This window comes from Amblyomma americanum, chromosome 1 (genome assembly GCF_052857255.1).
Source record: "Amblyomma americanum isolate KBUSLIRL-KWMA chromosome 1, ASM5285725v1, whole genome shotgun sequence".
NCBI lineage: Eukaryota > Metazoa > Arthropoda > Arachnida > Ixodida > Ixodidae > Amblyomma > Amblyomma americanum.
In genome coordinates this window covers 371,280,745-371,301,207 of record NC_135497.1, presented here as the reverse complement: position 1 = coordinate 371,301,207, position 20,463 = coordinate 371,280,745, and positions in this window count along the sequence as shown.

Here is a 20,463-nt window from a genome sequence, read left to right as displayed (position 1 = left end):
TTCAATGCCCACATGCTGCATGGAAAAAACTCCAAGCCAAGCAATTTCAGTTCCTTAGACTGACTAATGTAGCACCATTCTTCGGTTTTGAAGGCCGAGCTTCCGCTGCCCTCTGCCTATTTACTCTCACACATGAAGTTAACCCTCTTGAGCGCATGAGTGTTCCAAAAGGTCCCTCCAACTATGAGACCAAGCAAAGCAGCAAGCAGAGAAATGGGGTTTTTTATCAAGTTCTCATGTAGGAAGCTCGCAGGCTTCAGAAGGCTTTATTTAGAAAATGTTAATGGCACAACTTCTTCGACGAAATCAGTTTCAGTGAAGTTTTTGTGACAACATTTACAAAAACAATGTTCCAATACAAATTTAAAGCAAACCAACATGCAAAGACAACCGAACAAAAATTGCTTTAACTTTTGAAAGCGAACCATATGGCAACATTGACGTACAAAAAGTTTCAGTACAAATTCAAAGCAAACCAATATGTAAAGACAACGCAAAAACAAAAAACCTGCTTGCCCAACTTTTGAAAGCAAACGATCTGACAGCATTTACAGACAAAAAGTTTCAATACGAGTTCTAAGCAAACCAACATGTAAAGACAACACAACAAACAAAAAGTTGCTACGGCAACTTTGGAAAGCAAACCAAGTACTGACAAGAAAAGGCACACAATAAAGGGAAACAGAAAAGCAAGAAATTAGAAAGTAAAGCATTGGTAGAAACAAAAGTGTTCCCCAATTTTTGTGACATAAAAAGTGTAGAACTAAATGAAAAAATAAAGCAGATTTAATTGAAGCACAATGCATTACTCCCCATTTCCGGAGAAAAAAAACAGAGGCTTTAAGTCACCATAAGAGCTCACAGAGGTTCCAAGATGAATCTTGAAAAAGTAAAATAGGGACTCAAAGTGCACAAAACATATCGAATTCATTGCTCTCCAACGGTAAAGCGGAAAAAAATGTGCCATCTAGTACAGATAAACTTTGAATCAGTGACCTTTGCTGCCACGCAGCAGCTCCTACAGCGAAAGCCTCAGGCATGAACCTTTCCACAAACAATCATCTGGCACGCCCTTCACATCGCCAGTGAGTTCTCACCTGAAAAAGCAACCCTTACTAGAGAGCCATGGTAAGGCTGAACCCCTCCCTGCTTCTATTAGACGCCGGCGCTTCGTTCATGAACTGCCATGGGAACATGCGGTGGTCGATCACACACACCTGCTTAGCCTCTTTCCGTGCTCCTTGGATGCTGTGCGCAGGTGTTCAGAAGGAGGCAGAGGGCTCCAACCTTCCTTCCCACCGTCCTCACACCGGTGAACGTCGGCAAACCCCGAACGACTGAAGTTTAGAGGTAAAAGAAGGTAGAGGAGAGGCGCAGGGGTGCTCCGCGTGCAGCGACTGGCCGGCGAGGAAGGCCAGCTTCTGGGCGTACTGGCACGGGGCCGGCACGCGGATGGTGCCCGGCCAGTTGAAGTACAGGTGGGTCAGCTTGTAGGGCAGGCGCTGCATGTGGTCCGGCTTGAGGCCCGTCGTGTCGTAGATGACGTTGTAGTGGGTCGGGGCCACGGTGCCCTGGCGCACGCTCTGCGACACCAGAAAGAAGTCGTAGCGCTCGGGGCGCGTCACCTCGCTGTCGACCACGGTGCCCGGCGGCGGGTTAGTCACGTGCTCACGGCTCGGCAGGAAGAAGCGCGTCGAGATGCGTTTGGTCACCACCACAAAGGCCAGCTTGTGCTTCACGCCAGGGCAGAGCCCTCGCAGCGAGGCCACGATCGGATTGATCTCCCACTCCATCACCTGCGCCGCGCACACCTGAGACACGCTTCAGTCGCGCCCACTGCCGCCACCAGCACCGCCTGCCAGTGCATTTCTGCTGATAGAAGAGGGCATTGGAAGTTACCAAAAAGTGATTGGACGATTGATGGCTCAAAACTAGAGAGGTGACATAAGGTTAAAAGTGCAGGACTGAAAAAAGAGGATTGTGAGATCAATTTATAACACAGTTAAAAACATTATAAGATCACTGCAGCACCCGCATTGGGAAAATTCGTGAGCAGACACCTCCTCGCCCCTCTTTTCCACTCATTGCCTAAATTAAGTTCCATCTTTGCCCATTTTGATTTTAATAACTTTGTGCAACGCTTCGTTTCCAAATCAGGCGTCATGCTTCGCTCCGTCTTCACTTCCGGTTTTTCAGATTTGGCGGCTCACATTAGCTCCGCCCACTTGCGGTGTTTTCGAATTTCGTGCCACTTTTACCCCGGCCCCGCTCACTTTCTGACTAATTTTGGCTGTAATAAATTACCCCACATGCACCTCATCATTTCCCCTGCGAGATTTTTTGATGCTGAACGTTGTCGTGATGACAAAATCGTAATGACAAGAAACCGCGATAAATGCCATGCAATTTTTACCCATTAATGAAAAAAACCAAGCCGGAGCGAACTGCGCAAGCGCTACCCAGGGCTCCAGGTAGCGGTATATAGTAACCAGGAGCTTCACCAGGAGCTTTCACCCAAGCCCTAGTGGCAGCCATGTATGTGTAGATTGATGAAACGTGGTGGAATCCCGCGCATAAGTCTAATCTGCTTATCGCCACTTGCTCGGGCTTCCACATCGAATTTACATGTTGCACATCATACAGCCTCCGGCACCTCATGTGAAAACCACCAAAAACATTATGCTAAAACATTCGATTTCCGCACTGTATTGCCGCGAGCCTGGTCCCGAGGAAGGCACGCATGCCTGTCACATACTTTCTAGCCATGATGACATCCTCATGGAAAATCGGCCGCCCACGCAGATGCCATCTGCAGTTTCCAATATCTGCACATTTTCTCTTGCTATTCGGAACTCCCGGGAATCAAATCATTGCGTACGGATATGGCAGATGCTCAGAGCTCCAGCCTCTTGATTCCTAATCCTATTCTATTAGTCCGAAATTCAGCCAGCCTTGCGAAAAAAAGTTACCGTTCTTGAGGAAAATCTAAGTTTACTGTGGAATAATAGCTTTCTGTAATCACTACAACGCCTTGGCAAGAAGTTAAGCGTGGTCCACTACTGCACTTTCCTGCTTGATCACACTTGCAACACGGAGGCCGCATCATCTCCAGCGGACACGAAATGTAAAAATGCCCACCTAGTTTGCAATGTAAATGCAAGTTAAAGAACAGCTTGTAAATATTAGCCACCGGTGGTCTAAATTATCCCCGTGCCCTCCACTACACTATATCTCGCAGCTTTCATGCAGCATTGGTACGCTCAGTGCCAAACGTTGTTACGTGACTGAGTATATTTCGTTCGGTCGAGAAGCCGTCGTCGTATTCGGCCCTTTGTGTCGAAAATAATTGGGGCTGCGTAAAAAATATCTTACCATGCCAAGCGTTTTCCGCAGAATGTTCCGAATTGTGTCTTCTGATTCAGCGTTTCGCGCAGCATAAATGTATCAAGTTCGAGCTTAGCTCGCGGCAGGAATTCTACCCGGCGTTTTATAATCGGGGCAGCGTAAAAACCCCATCAGGCGAATTTGCGATTCTAGCGATCGACGATTCACTGGTGTGGGATAGGCGATGAGGAGTTAACGAAATAATTGAGTTTAATTGAAAAACTGGTAAATAAAGAAAAGAATGAAATGTAAGCAGCGGTGTTCAAGGATGTCAAATTTCTCTGAATGATAAGCCAAAGCTTGACGATGCTAATTAAGACAATTTAGGATGTGTAATTGATCAATTATTTATCTGAAACAATTGAAAGAAGAAAAATGCGTTCAAAGGTGTCAAACTGCTGAGAACTGAAAGCCTAACCCACTCCGCTGTCGCGTTACACCGTTAAAGCGAAGCTTAAGTGTCCTCTCCAATTTTTTTAATGTGATAGAAATAAATGAACCATGAAGGCGAAAACTCGCCAGCAGTGTCTACGTGAAGCACCCACCTTAAAGGGGCTTCCCTGTCTCCACCCTCCACCTGTCCCCTTCCAGGGGAGAGGAGCAAGACGTGGGTCGATGAATGATGATGAGGAGCAGACCCATGCTCAGAATACATAGCCTCCCAAACAACGATGTGTGCGAAATTGAATCTTCCTGGATCCACTCCTTCTGGCACAGCTCGGGAAGAACAACATGGTTCTCAAAGGCCCACCGGTGGCTCTGTTCGAAACGGCCACCTTCCTGTGTAGAGGTATTCCTTACAAAAATTTCCTTTAGACAGTCAATAGACTGGCCATAGACTTCTGTGTATAATGTCAATAGACTGTTTGTGGACAAATGCTATGGCATGTTCATATACTTGTGTCTATCATGTCTATAGACTCTTTGTGCACAAATGCTAGAAAAAGTCTGTAGGCAATAATAATCCTATAGGCAGTCTATACACATTCAATATGTTTATGACCATACAAATTTAGTTGACTTTTTTCTGTAGTCTATAGAGTATGAATAGACAAAAAAGATATATCTTTAGGAAAAAATAGTCTATCACATGTTTATAGACTATCTATAGAAAATTTTTGTAAGGGATATCGCATAACCAGTCCCGCACTGCGCCGGTAGTGGTATGAGGACTCGCCGCAATCTCAGATTTTGCATAGAAGACAACTGGAGTAGACTGGGTAGTGGAAGATAATGAACTCAGAATTGGAATAGAAATATAATTATAATAAAATGAAACTGAAATAGACTGGTGAGGCAAAAGAAGAATGCTGTCATATTTCCTCAGCATCAATCCAACTGATCGCTCTAAAATGTTTTTCTTCCCAGCTACGAAACACGCTATAGCAAACATTTATCAATAACTTGCAGTTTTACAGGGCCAAAATGACGAAGTCTGTCTCGCCAGGGACATTTTAGCAACCCGCTAAATGCTTGCCGAGGTGGAACGAATCCTCGCGCCCAGGTATTTATTACCATTGATGACGAACGCCACAAAACAGGTCAATCATGTTATTATCTAGATAAGTGATTAGACAAATTATTTCTTCGACGTTAAATGGCCGGCCCAGGCGGGAGAGATAAGTTGATGGGATGCCTGCACCACCCAAGCCAATTAGTTTTCGAGGCCATACGGTAGAAAAACACAGTTCTAAGAGGGGTGTCTCCCCTTAAGTAGACTTGGTCTTTCTTCATTTTGGCGGTTCGAATATTCATATCCTGTAGCAACCCAAACATATCACTTAGCTGCCTCTGCTGTGCCTCTGTTCTGCACGCATATAGGAAAAAGTTTTTATTGCTTTTTATTGCCGCGGCCCCCGAGCCGGCGCCGCGCCTAGCAGGTAGTCTCTCCGCTGATATGACGATCTCATCACCTTGTGCTCGCTCTATGGCGGCTTCACTGGGATATATAGCGGTGCGCTACGCTTTGGTTGATCAGTCTCGCATGGAAGTTACTGACGAACCGTCTATATCTGAATCTAGTTGCTCTACTGCTTCGCAACAGTTAAATTCTAAAGCGAAATCTAAGCAAGCTTTCGCAATTAGACCAGGTTTAACCAGAGCTAAACCAGAGCCAATTTTTTTCCTTCATGTTTGCAAGAAAGCAGCTGATTCCACGCCGTGTTATTGCTTTTTACGCGGCGCCTGAAATCAAGCTACTGTGCGGTTGATTGAAGTGAGCAGAAAAGTTTGAAAAAATGCAGTGAAGGCTACGTGCCTGCCGAGCAAACTTGCAAGGACTGCACGGAACGAAATCGATGAAGACAACTTGTGAACTCTGTGTTGCTCGGCTCTTTCGATCGATGACAAAAATGCTAAAATGTGTGGTGTTGCAGTATGTGATGTGTGGCTATGTGTTTATTTTCCCTTGGGAAACAGAAGACGACCATGAAGTGCGATTTGCTGGCAAAACTAGTGCTTTCCCAACAAAAGCGTGTTTTACTTATATGTAGCTGTTGCACAGAGATCACCGCGGGAGCATACCCTACCTGCACGCTAACTTTGCAGATTGCCTCCAACAACTACCGCACGCATTTGCTTACCATCCGTTTTGGGATGCCGACGTGCGCCTCGTTCCCAAGTAGCAGTTGAAAATCCGCCCGTGGCAAATAACCGCAGTGCACATAGCACTTGCGGCCGCACGGACAACGCGCTCGTAAGCACGCCTCCCAGTTCATTGCGGATTAACTCCTCGCGTCGAAACAGCTTGTCCGGCAAGTCAAACGCGTCTTCTTTCGCCGTTGCTCGCGCCGGCGCAGCCGCCTCACTCGTATCGCAGCGTACACAGCCGCCATTTTCTGTCACAAACACAATGGTCAAATTGACCACCTCGAGGCTGTCACAAAAAACTGTCAATTTGCTGCGTTTTTATGGAGGAAAAACGCTAAGGCGCCCGTGTGCTGTGCGATGTCAGTGCACGTTCAAGATCCCCATGTGACCGAAATTATTCCGGAGCCCTACACTACGGGCACCTCTTTCTTTCTTCTTTCACTCCCTCCTTTATGCCTTCCCATACGGCGCGGTTCAGGTGAACAACGATATATGAGACAGATACTGGGCCATTTCCTTTCCCAGAAAAACCAATTATTATTATTCTTTCTCTACGCCCTCACTTATTCTGTCTACGCTGAAGACGCTGCGTTACAAAGAAATTATTGCATAATTACGTGTGCGACGTCACCAAGTCTGCCACATACGTGACGTAATCTGCAGCCAATTATGAGGAAAAAAAAACAATATGACCACACAGGTCTGACTAAGAGGAGCGAGGCTAACTGACCCATTTTTGACAAGTTTTTAAAGCTTTCTTATTTGAAAGTTCCGCAATATAGCCCCAGTTCTCACACTCTTAGGCAAACATTCTCGTGATCAAGCATCAATCATATGGTCTCGAGGCCACACGGACCACACGGGAGGGAATGATGCTGCCCACCGGCACGAACCAGCTCTCTTGTACTGGGATTCTTCCTAAGTCGGAGAGCCAGAGGAACACATTACAAAGCCCATAATCAGCTTCGCCGAAAACCTACAGGCCTGCAGACAGGCCAGACTGACATACCCCACACTTCACAAAACTCTAGACATAGAATAATAATAACCTTTCCGCAGACTACAAATTGACACTCAAGTAACTCCACCAATGGTACTCCTCACTCTACAAACCAGAGTGTACACACAGTGGAGAAATAGCGACAGCTTTCCACACGGTGTGGGCAAGCCAACTCAATCCTGCTACAGACACACTTCTGAATTGCAATTTGAAGCAGTGGGGGGCCATTCTGCACAGCGAGGACACCGACCAGCGCAGAGGACTGGTTCGCAGGGCCCACGCTGCGGCGCAGGCCAATGGGCTGCCGGAATAGGCGGACCACACAGGGCTCCAGCAATCTCCATTGGGCAAATAAAGTTTTCAATCAATCATTTAATCAATCAATCAATCAATCAATCAATCAATGAAGTTAAACCTTTGTACACTTTTGCACCACCATAGTCCTCATAATTATGGCAATTATGAGGACTATGGTGGTGCAAAAGTGTACAGAGTCGCGAGGGCGCTCGAGTCCCGCTCAAATTTGAGGTGCGAACGTTGGCTACGCAAAAACGTGTCACACTACATGGCTCAGGAACAGACACGATTGCTTGTAGACTTCTGAGAAGCGCTGTACCTACCCTTTTGTCTCTCTCTCTCTCTCTCTGCTCTCACTCCCTTCTCTCTTCAATGCTGCAAGAGTAATCTAGCCGCACTGCCTACGGTCCTACGGACGACTTGAGAGAAACAGCCATGTATACAGGGTATTATAGCTTGCGCCGACATCACAGCAGCCGCCATTTTGTGAACCAGGAGCACGGCAAGAAGTGTTTCTTCTGGCCTGCACGGCCAAGCTATGCGTGAATCACCATTATGGCGCACATTATGTCATGTCATGCATGTATACAGTGGCCGCTTTTCAACACAAGTGTGGCCTCTCCTGCTATACGTAAGAAATTACCTTAATTGTTATATAAGTGAACTGCGTGGTGCGTACGCAGAAATGGGCGAAACATCTGTCACTTGCGTAACATCCATTTCTGCACCAATATAGGCGACTCCTCGTAGCATAGAGGCAGAGGTCTGAAGGTCGTAATGCAATTTTCAGTTCAAAAAGTCAAGAACAGGTCACACGGTGACCTTTCATGTGGCACAACGGCTGAGACCACCTGGAGTGCGCGCACAATGTGTCGCTCACAAACCAAAACCACACTTTTCTTTCCTTCTAAAATTTTATTCAGAAAGCGAGCTCCGCCGGCCTTGCTTAGCAGATATGAACCAATCATAAGAGACACAAAACTACACACAAATAACTGCACAGTAAAAAAATTCAGAAAATGAAAAAAAAATGAGATCATGCCTGGTCCATTATGGACAACAAGGCTAGCACTCAACGGCAAACGATCAAAGGAAAGAAGACAATTCGGTGGTCTGAATATGGCCAGTAACATACCAGGTGTTTCAGGGAGGGTGCTCACTAGTGAGTAAAAACAGCGTTTTTGAGGTAAACAGAAGCTTTTCCGGCATAGTAATGCCAGCGTTGGAGGAGGTCAAAAAACCGGCGAACCATTTTACTGGCTAAGTGATTAACTAAATTCAAGTAGTTAACTTTCTGATCTTTAGCAATAGGCACCTGATTGCAAATACAGATTTGTAGCCGGTCGTTAATATAGCCATATCAGTTTTTAGAATTTCGAAAATGCCATTACTCTCACCGCTGTGGCACGACAAGATTTGGCTACATCGTGCTAAAATATGTGCACTTTTGAAAGGTATCCAGGCAAAGCAACCCCTCCAGAGGTTGCAACTAGTAAATATTGCCAAATTTTGTTGTGCCACAGTGGCGAGAGTAATGGCGTTTTCGAAATTCTAAAGACTGATATGGCTATTACTAACGTCCGGCAACATATATCTATTTGCAATGAGGTGCCTATTTGTAACATTTAAAAAGTTAAGTATTCTAATTAAGTTTATCACTTAGCTAGTTAAGATGCTTCGCCTGTTTTTTTACCTCCGCCAACACTCATATTACTATGCCGCAAATTGCTTCTCGTTACCTCCAAAACCTTATTTTTAAAATGATGGTTATCACCTTCTCTGAAACACCTGGTGCATTAAAGACGGCAGCGAAATATATTAACATCCTACATGAAAACTGAAAAAAAAATCAGCTGGGGTTATTAAGCTACAACCCAACATGGAACCAAATAATAGAGCGAGTCCGGAATCCAAATATTGCAGATTTCAGCACCCGACTGCAAACGATGACTACTTTTGAACTCGCACCTAGCTAGCGGTCGGAGTGGATCACTGCCAGCTCTACCTTTAGAAAGGTGCCATATATCGACCGGGTGCTGTCTGCTGAGTGAGTTATAAGGCACACGACATTAAGGGTAAGATAGAGAAATTATTCACCTGATGCTTGGCAAGAAAAATTAAACACACAGCAGCATCATCAAAAAATACTACGAGCAATTAAGACATGTAAAAGCTGCCGTTGTCTAGCAGCAATGGGACGCAACCATCGAAATTTTGTTTCTCCCCGAGATGCTATAAAATTTCCTAAACGACTACCCAGTTTCTTGTACGGCGCATCAATTCGCCAAGGGTACAGAGTTTAAAACGCTATATTTCACCTGAATTTCGCGAACACTCACGGACTGACTGCAAGATTGGTACCCTGACTATGAGGCCAAGTGTTAAGGAACGTCTTAAAAACACGTAACCTGAAAAGCCACTCCTTTTAAGCGCCGCTGTACCTTGTACTACGAGGACACGATACAGGTCTCCGCCAGTGCTAGTAAAGAAAAAAAATAAAAACCACCCACATTCTCTTTTGCGTGGTTTAGAAAGCTAATAGAGGGATTTAGCTTGGCGGAGACTTACTAGCGAAGGTGTATACCAGTTTACAGGACACAGCCTGCGCACGCGCAGTGGTCCTGCCTGGCTCCACCGTGCCAATGCTGGTGAGCAGGAGTTGTCCGGTAAGCCAGTATACGTCTACGCTAACACGTCTCCGCTATGCTAAATCTCTCTAATAACAAATGCCGACTCTTAAGATGACTGCCATGGTCGCAGTTACTTCATGAAAGCCATCCCCTAAAAACCATCCTAGGAAGGAAGAAGCCGAGTAGAGAAGGCGCCAGCCCGTCGCCCAGGTGCTGGCTGCTATCCGCAGGTGCCGCAGGCTTGGTCATAGAGCAACGCCGCCCGCGGTAATTCCTTCCTCCCAATGCCATACGGCCCGGGCTAAGCATTCGTCGTTCTCGGGGAACGCCGGATACACCAGGATGTACCACGTCCCGTCATCCATCATAACCGCCCTTCTCGGGTTGGCGATCGCCGCAAACACAGGCTCGCCTGTGTATTGCCACCCCTGCAATTGTAGCCGCCCAGACCGCGGCCGGAATCCCGGTCCCGTACCCCATGGCCCGGTCTCTTCTTCTCGAGGGGGCGAAGTGGGCCCTCTTGGCAGTGGGGGCCCTTGCGGTGGCCACAGGAACTGCGGGGGCAGAGGCAGCTCCGGATCCGGCAGGGTTCCCTCTCGCGAATTTGACAGTCCCGGTCGTAGAAGGAACTGCTGCTGAGGCATCATTGCCTCTTGCTCTGGCTGAATTTGCTGACGAGCAAAAGGGAGTTCCGGTCCCGAATGCTGTTCCAGTGTAAGAGGCAGCTGCGGCTCCTGGTGTGGCGAAGGATGGCCGTAGCCCCCGCTGGTCGGTTCCACCGGCGTGTCGTGCGTAAGTCGCGGCGAGCAAAGATAATGCAGCGATGCAAGCGGTTCGTTCAACAGCTGTGTGTCCGCGCCCGTGCTGACATAGCCCACGTAGCCCTGGCTCTGATGGCCGCAGAGGTCGTAACAGCCTCCGGACCCTGGGATGCATCACACCAAGGGAGAGGTGGTAAATTGAGCGGTGTAGATCAAACACAGTTAACTTAAATAGCTGTTAAGAATTTGCATCAGAACGCAACGACGAGAAAGAAGCTTCCCGCTCTGCTGCGTCGCAAGCAGCGTGACGTGACAACAAATGGAGTGTGTCGCCTGACGAGGTGCGCTTCCGCAACCTGTTCTTCCCAAAATTACCTTCACAACACATGGAACCGAAATATTAATGCGAGAGCATTATACTACTCATCGGCAAGGAAACCCGGAGTTGTTGCCCATACGAAATGGCCCCAAAACCTCAATGACGACATCGGTACACCTGCATAGCAACCACAACAGAGTCATCAGAGGACCTATTGTATACAAAGGGACCCAATGGCCAATACGGGGAAGGCCAGTAGGACAAAGGCTTTTAGCCTAAATGCTTTTGATCCGAAGGGTTTCACTCTAAAGTCTTTCAACCTAAAGACATTTACCATAGAAATCTTCAACATAGAGGTATTTGAGGTATTTGTACTCGTTACTAAATAGGAAAAAAAAGTCAACAATAGTAACCCACAATTATAGACAAATGCTTACACATTCAAAGCTCTGCAGTAGTCTCAAGTCCCATTTCAAGTTTTTAGATTAGACCAAAGCTTACGCTTTACAGAGGTAATCTTGAGTTACTTCTGCCAGTTTTCCTTTATACAGCCTCAGATGCTTATAGCGCTCCTTGTGCTTGATGGTAGAAGGAGCCAGAAGAAGCCACAAGGAGGCACAAAAAGTTTAAAGTTCGAACGCAGTACTTGCATCTTGGCAACCGATCTCAACTAAAGTCATATGGCCCTTCTCTGTACTTGGGTGCCTGCGCTTAACCTGCGCACATGCGAACCTATGCCGCCGCCAAAAGTCGTGACACACGCCACCTCAGTAATGCAGATCTGCGCACACCGCTATAACAGGCCAAAAGAATGGAGGGAAGATTGTGGTAGAAAAACCAGTCACTCTGTATACGCAATTCCTTATGACCTCGAGCGTACCAAAAGTTTGCAAAAGCGCTAACATTATCTTAACTGATAAGAAAGGAGACGCCAAGGACTTGAAAAATTACAGACCTATCAGCTTACTCTCCGTTGCCTGCAAGGCATTTACTAAGGTAATTACAAATAGAATCCGGACAACCTTGCACTTCAACCAGCCTATAGATCAGGCAGGCTTTTGTAAAAAATACTTGACTTTAGAGCATATTCACACTATCAATCAGATGATATAGAAACCCTCAGAATATGACCGACCGCTATATGTATATATAAATAGGAGAGAGGCCCTCGTCACTCACGCTATTACACAGTGTGTACCACACAAGTCCCAGTCGTTCTCGCAAGAACTACTGGAAGTCTTCGGCCGATGGCACAGCCAAAGCTATAACCTTTGGCGCAGCAGCGGCGCGTGGTATGCATAATCGGCGTGTCCATATAAGTTGCCTGCGTTGCGGGGCGACTCGAGAATAAAGGTTTTTCGCGTGCCGTATACGTATTAGCGGGGACGTACATACAGGCTTACCTGATGCTTCCCGCGTAGTAACATTCATGCGGCCAGGAGGGGCCACCGCGCTTGCGCAGGAGGCCTCGGTAAACTGTTATACGTCTCCGCTAATACATCTCTGCTTGCAAAAAACATATATTGGATGTATGCGCAAAACGTCACAGACGCTTTTCAGTGCACCTTCTCCAGTGCATGTAACTAGTCGAAAAAGCAAAACATTTTCGAGCTACAGCGCCAAGGCTAATAGCACCGTATGAATTCCAAAAACTGGAATGGTTATAACTAACGACCGGCTACAGATCTCAAATTCCAATTGGACTCCTAACTCTGATAGTTAAAAAGTTCATTATAAAACTTAGTTAACCACCTTACTACTGAAGACGACTCCTAGATTTTTTGGTGCCGCCAACACTGGTGATACTATGCCGCAAAACGCATATTTTTCCTCCAAAAACCAATTTTTGTAAAGTTTTGGAACACCCGGTATAGAGCCGGCTGGAATTATTGTGGCGCCGATTCGCTAGCAGTATGCGGAGCTCAACGCGCCTCATAGACACACGGGCTATGAGGGAGGGGACGCAGTAGTGGATGGCGACGAATTTTTTGAGACAATCTCGGATTCTTTAAGGCGCACATAAATTGCACAACACATCGAATGCTTTCGATTGTTGTTGCATCTTACCTCCACTGGCATGAGGACGCTTCGTGGAAGGGATTCTTTCCCGTTACCTTGGGAAGAGCAGCGGAACGCCAAAGCCACTCAACGAACGTGATGGTTTTCTTCGGCTATGGCTCTAAATCCGAAATGATTAAAAATGACAATAAGCTGCCCTCAACGTACCCTCTTATGTAAGGGAAGAGCCTTTGAGGTCAGCTTATTTCTTTTTTACTCCCGTAGATACAGACGTAATCGTGCATAGATTTTAAGTTCAGGAGGGTAACTCCCATCACGGACACTCACCTGAATACACAGGTTTCGGTTTCCTCTCCTGCTCCATATTCAGGTAAATCGAAGGTGAAGGCGGCGTGGCGAATCGTTCTGTTTTCAGCTCCCATTCCACCAGAGGCTGCAGCTGCGGTTCTATGTGACCCAGCTGCCTTCCTGGACCGCCAATGAACGATGGCAATGCAGTATGCACCAACAAAGACTGGCTGGATGATGACAATCTGCTGCTGGGCCTTGACTCCGAACCTGCATGCAGAACCGGAACAAGTAGGAACAGGTGGTGTTAATGTAGAGGTTCCTAGACTTTGCGCGTAGGTCAAACACATTTTCTCTCCCCAAGCATCGAAACCATCAGGAAAACCCTCAAACCCTCAGGCAGGAGGCGGACTTGGTACAGTGGTTAGAGCGAGTGCACTTTCTATCCGCTTGATTCTGGCTGTCGAACTTGCTTTAGAGTAAACAGATTACTGTTTCTCTGAAAAAAGGAGCTTGATAATAATGCGTCGGCTGCACCAAGGCCCGTCTTGATGAGATACCAACAAAATACTCGCCAAGTGGATGGGTGGCGCCATCTGTTGCAAACGCCACAAATCACAAGCTCTTTCAAAAAATAGCGAACACTTGTGATGGAATTGGGCGTTATTGACAAGAAAAATTCTTTTCACAGAACATGAGCACTCGGTCAAAATAAAATGCCGCAAAGCACCAGAACTCTAGATGCACGAATGGGCTTTCACATGGATGCTTTTCAATCAGCTGATCGTGCTTAGCCAATACAGTTGTGTGCGGCGCAGGGAAAAGAAACGCGCCAATATAGGAGCCTGTACACGAAATCTTGGAACAATTAGCAGTCATCGTCCACTGGCGGCGTCTTTACAAAACTTCTCCGCTACAGCGCAAAGTTCCCAATTTTATATACAGCGGTGTAGACTACCATGCTACGCGGACCAATAGAGTATATTGTAACGGAAAACAGGGAGACAGGTCGCTAACCAGCAGAATACAGCAAGCAGCCAGCCAGCCAGCGAGAGACACTTCAACGTCTTCGAAGACACTTCAGCGCCACCTGAGAACACCAGGTGGCATTACTCCCCCTCCAAAAAAAAGAAAAACAAAAGCGGGGTTGCAGTATGGGCAGTGGAAAGAGAAAAAAAAACAGCACAAGCACACAAAAATGTACAAGGGAGGTGGGCGAAGGTGTCCCACGCGAAAACTAGCAGAACACTGAGCGTACTATCCATTACCGCGTGAAGTAGGGTTTCATGCGGACAACGTGCACAACCTCAGAGCGGGGTGGACGACGCTGAGGCTGCACAGTCCCGTCAGGAAGAACTTCGTAGGTCACTTCGGTGACGCGGCGCAAAACTCGGTACGGTCCAAAGTAACGGCACATCAGTTTTTCAGACAAGCCTGGGCGGCGTACCGGGGTCCACACCCAAACTTGGTCTCCCGGATGGTATTCGACGTGCCGATGACGGAGGTTGTAGCGGCGTGCATCCGTGCCCTGCTGCCGCTGAATGTGAAGACGGGCAAGTTGACGTGCTTCCTCGGCGCGCTGAGCGAACTGCTCGGCGTCTGGCGTGAGTGGGTGGTCATCAGTGCTGCATGGAAGCATTGCATCCAGCATCGTCTGAACGTCACGTCCGTAGACCAGACGAAATGGTGTAAATCGGGTCGTCTCCTGGGTGGCCGTGTTGTAAGCGTATGTGACGTACGGGAGAATCTCGTCCCAGGTTTTGTGCTGCGAGTCTATGTACATTGCGATCATGTCGGCGATCGTTCTGTTGAGTCTCTCTGTGAGCCCGTTCGTCTGTGGGTGATAGGCAGTAGTTTTGCGATGGTTCGTGTGACTGAGCTCGAACACGTCGCGCATGAGCTGTGCCGTAAACGCCGTACCTCGATCAGTGATTACGTGGGACGGTGCGCCATGACGCAGCACGATTTGTTGCATAAAAAAACTGGGCGATCTCAGATGACGTACCGCGCTGCACCGCTTTAGTTTCCGCATACCTTGTTAAATAGTCGGTCGCGACTATGATCCATTTATGACCGGCCGATGACACAGGGAATGGGCCCAGAAGATCGATGCCGACTTGATCAAAAGGCGTCCGAGGGGGTTCAATAGGTTGGAGCAAGCCCGCTGGCTTGAGAGGAGGCGCCTTACGACGTTGGCAATCGCGGCAGCCTCTGACGTAACGCTGGACGGCGTGAGAAAGTTTGGGCCAATAATACGCCTGGCGCACGCGTGCAAGTGTGCGGGCAAAGCCCAAGTGGCCGGAGGTCGGCTCATCGTGACAAGCAAGAAGGATATCGGCGCGGAGATCTGCCGGAACGACGAGGAGGTGCGCTCGGTCAACAGTGCTGGAGTTTTTCTTAAACAAAATGCCGTTCCGGAGACAGAAGGCCGGCAGGTTTCTAGAAAATTGTCGGGGTACGACAGAAGCTCGGCCCTCCAGATAATCAATGATAGGTCGCAGGTCTGGGTCAGCTCGCTGGCGGGTCATTAGGTCTAAGGCGCTGACAACTCCAATAAAACCACTCTCGTCCTCTATGCTATCATCCGCTAACCCGACGGGCGCGCGAGAGAGTGCGTCAGCGTCTTCGTGCGTCTGGCCAGATTTGTGCACAATGGTGTAATCGAATTCTTGGAGGCGGAGGCTCCATCGGGCTAGGCGCCCCGATGGGTCGCGAAGATTTGCAAGCCAGCACAACGAATGGTGGTCGGTAACTACTTTGAACGGGCGGCCGTAGAGGTACGGACGAAATTTCATGGTTGCCCACATAACCGCAAGGCATTCTTTTTCTGTGGTCGAATAGTTTGTTTCAGCGCGAGAAAGCGTGCGGCTTGCATACGCGATGACCCTTTCCACGCCACCTTGGTGTTGGACGAGTACGGCGCCGAGGCCGACGTTGCTCGCGTCGGTGTGGACTTCGGTTTCAGCCTCTTCATCAAAGTGCGCAAGAACAGGGGATGTTAGCAGTCGTCTGCGCAGCTCGGCAAAAGCCTCCTGCTGCTCGGCAGCCCACACGAACTGTGTATCATTGCGCGTGAGGTGGTACAGGGGTGCGGCAATCTTTGAAAAGTCGGCGATGAAGCGGCGGTAATATGCGCACAGACCCAAAAAACGTTGCACACTTTTCTTTGTTGCAGGAACAGGAAAGTTGGCGACGGCAGCAGTTTTCTCGGGGTCGGGCTTAACGCCATCGGCACTCACGAGGTGACCGAGAAACTTCAACTCTTTGTACCCAAAGTGGCACTTCTCGGGCTTTAGCGTTAAGTCGGCCGATCGGAGGGCATCTAATACTGTCCTCAGGCGTTCAAGGTGTTCGGCAAAGGTTTCGGAAAATACGACGACATCATCGAGATAAACCAAACAAGTTTGCCATTTTAGTCCAGCGAGAACGGTATCCATCATCCGCTGGAAAGTTGCCGGCGCTGAACATAGCCCAAAAGGTAGCACTTTAAATTCGTACAGTCCGTCGGGTGTCACGAACGCCGTTTTTTCGCGGTCCCGCTCGTCGACCTCTATCTGCCAGTACCCACTCTTTAAATCAATGGAGGAGAAGTACTGGGCGCGACGAAGTCTGTCGAGCGAGTCGTCGATACGAGGCAGCGGGTAGACGTCTTTTTTGGTGATGTTGTTCAGTTTCCGATAATCCACGCAGAAGCGGAGTGTCCCATCCTTTTTCTTCACCAGCACGACAGGTGAAGACCAGGGGCTGCTGGAAGGTTGAATGATTCCATCTGAAAGCATCTCCTTCACCTGCGTTTGGATCGCCTCACGCTCCTTCGGTGAGATACGGTACGGCTGCTGATGGATGGGGCGGGCATCGTCGGGCGTAATGATGCGGTGCTTGAGAAGAGCCGTTTGCCGGACTTTCGACGAAGAAGCGAAACAGGAGGAGTATTCAAGTAGGAGGGCACGTAGTTCTCGCTGTTGAGTCACCGAAAGGTCCGGGCTGATGTCAAGGGATGGGCGCACAGGTCTAACAGCTTCGAACGCGAAACATTCAGAAACCTCCGCTAAGGGGTCGGCGAATGCGATGGCAGTAGCACGAAAAAGGTGCCGGGGCTCGTTAGAGAAGTTAGTCACCAGGAGCTCAGAGCAGCCGTCGCGGAGATGGATGAGACCTCGCGCTGAGCAGATGCCGTGGGTGAGCAAAAGGGACAGGTTGCCCTCTGCGACCGCTGTCCCTTCACGTAGTCCGTCGCAGTGAACACTCACAAAAACGCTGGCGCGTGGCGGAATCCAAACGCTCTCGGCGGATATTCTAAGGGCGGCGCGGCGTGGACAGTCCTCGGAGTAAACATCAGCTTTCTCGGTAGAAAATGTGACAGTGCGCTTTCGGAGGTCAATAATAGCTCCATACTCTCGGAGAAAATCAACGCCAAGGATACAGTCACGGGAGCAGTTCGGTAGAACTAGGCAGCTTACAACAAATGTGGAGCTGCGAATTTGGACTCTTGCTGTGCATAGGCCAAGCGGAGTTACGACATGTCCGCCAGCCGTGCGAATCTGCGTGCCGGACCATGGTGTCATTACTTTTTTAAGAAGCGCCGCTAGCTTTCCGCTTAAAATCGAGAAATCAGCGCCAGTGTCCACCAAAGCACTAACCTTATAGCCATCGAGAAGCACGGGTATATCCAACGAGAATCGATCTCCGAGTTCAGGTACTGCAGTCGTTGCCTTTAAATCGCGGTCGGTCGCTGTTCGCGTTGTCGGGGGGTCTTGTTCGTATCGATTGCCAGCGGCCTCGCCCCCTGAGGTCGCTCTCTTTAGTTTTCCCGGCGGGGACTTGGCGACCGTCTCTGCGCCATCCAGGAGGAGCTTTGGGGCTGTGGCGAAGGTCGGCGTGGTGATGGAGACCGAGACTGCCGCTGGGGAATTGTCGCCATGCGCTGCTGGGCTACGTAGTCCTCGATCTCCCGGGGTCGTTGACCTCTTGGTGGACGGGGCATGTCGATAGGGAACCCCTGCAGCCCAAGCTGTCGATACGGGCACTGGCGATACAGATGACCGGGTTCCCCGCAGTGAAAGCAGAGACGCCGCCGATCCGGAGCACGCCACAGGTCCGTCTTCCGCTGGGGTGATCGTCGATTGTCGATGTAGTACGTGTCGGGGTGTGCGGAAAACAGCGAGCCTTGATTGGACGGAGGAAACAGCGCCGAAGAGGGCGCAGGACGTTGCAAGGCTTCAGCGTATGTTGGACGACGGCACTCCGTTGGTAAAGGCGGCGGGTCAACGGACGGGAACGAAGGTCTCAAGGCTTGAACCTCTTCGCGGACCAGGCTAGCGAGAGAGCCGGCCGTCGGCAGGGGAGCACCGGAGCTCTTCGCGCACAACGGAGCGGATCAGGTCGCGGAGAAGACCAGGGTTAGCCCCGAAGGCAGGAAGCGGCTCTGTAAGTGAAGCGGAGAGTACCGGCCGGTCGTAGGTGGTAGACCGCCGCAAGAGCATCTTCTCCATCGTGACCGCCTCCGAGAGAAACTCAGCAACAGTCCCAGGTGGACTGCGCACGAGGCCAGCGAAAAGTTGCTCTTTAACGCCGCGCATGAGATGGCGCACCTTTTTATCTTCGGGCATGGCCGGGTCAGCTCGCCGGAAGAGCCGAGTCATATCCTCCACGTACATGCTTACAGTCTCATTCGGCATCTGAATGCGAGACTGCAAAGCCCGTTCAGCCCGTTCTCGACGATCCGTGCTGGTGTAGGTCTCCAGCAGGCGTCGGCGGAACTCGTGCCATGATGTTAGGGCGTCTTCTCGGTTTTCGTACCAGGTACGTGCACCATCCTCGAGACTAAAGAAGACGTTTCGAAGTTTAGCGGCGTCGTCCCACTGGTTGAATGAGGCCACGCGTTCAAACTCGAGAAGCCAGTCCTCTACGTCTTCGAGCTGACTGCCGTGGAATGGTTTGGGCAGTCGCGGATTCTGCAAGGTGTAGTAGGCAGCAGCTGGCATGACAGGTCGATGGGTGAGTGCTCTGGCAGACTCCAAAAGCCCGTGTTCGGGAGGTAGGCCTTGATTTCTCCGGCTAGCACGGTGCACGGGGGTGTCCACTAGCGAAGGACTGGAGCCCAGGGTATCCGGAGGAGTATGAGACATATACAGGGATCTTTACCCAGCGCCTACACCAAAATATGTAACGGAAAACAGGGAGACAGGTCGCTAACCAGCAGAATACAGCAAGCAGCCAGCCAGCCAGCGAGAGACACTTCAACGTCTTCGAAGACACTTCAGCGCCACCTGAGAACACCAGGTGGCAATATCAATTAGTCCACGTGGTAACGTTCTCCTGTACGGATGCAATACTGTTGTAACTCCATGTACGTCTACTGCGTACTTTTATTGAGCACATTTTCACCTAACATTCTACACAGCTTTTAAAAATAGGCTTTTTGAGTTAGAATGATTTTTTTGGCGAACATTGTCAGAATACAGCTAAGACGTGCTAGCTATCTAGCCGAATTGTTAACTAGTATTGAATGGTTAACATATTGACTGTTGCAGTTAGGCTCATTAATCATTCAATGGCGTGTAGTCCACCGTAATATCCATATCAGTTTTAAGAATATTGAAAAATCGGCTACCCTCGCTACTGTGGCGTAAAATATTCTTGGCTCTTACGAAGTGTTACGTGCACAAGACAGTTGTTTTGCCTGTAAGCTTCTCGAGAGCGCATGTATTTCGCGCAATGTAGCCGACATTTGTTGGGGAGGCAGCACCGAGAGTAACAGCCCTTTCGAAATTCTAGAAACTGATAATAATATTACGTACTGTGGGCTACACACTTCGCAATAATCAACAAGCCAAACTGCAACTCTTAAACAAGTAAATATTCAATATTGCCGCCAGCGCTGAGGGGGACAACGAGGATTTCGGAGATTCTTTTAATATTCTTAGAGCTCTTCTGTTTTCACCAGAATTCTGTCTTCTTTCTAACTTTCAATATTATTGTCGTTTTAAATTTTTCAAAATTCACGCTTTGCGGTAAAATTTTGTCGTAATCTCTTAAGGAAATTTTTTTGTTTATGCCACTATACCTTGGCCAATCCCCCCGCGTGGGTATGTGCCATGACTACTGAGGAAAAGAAGAAGTGCGCGGCTCTTGCTCTCTTCTCGGCCGCTCTTGCGGACCGCTGCGGTGTCTAAT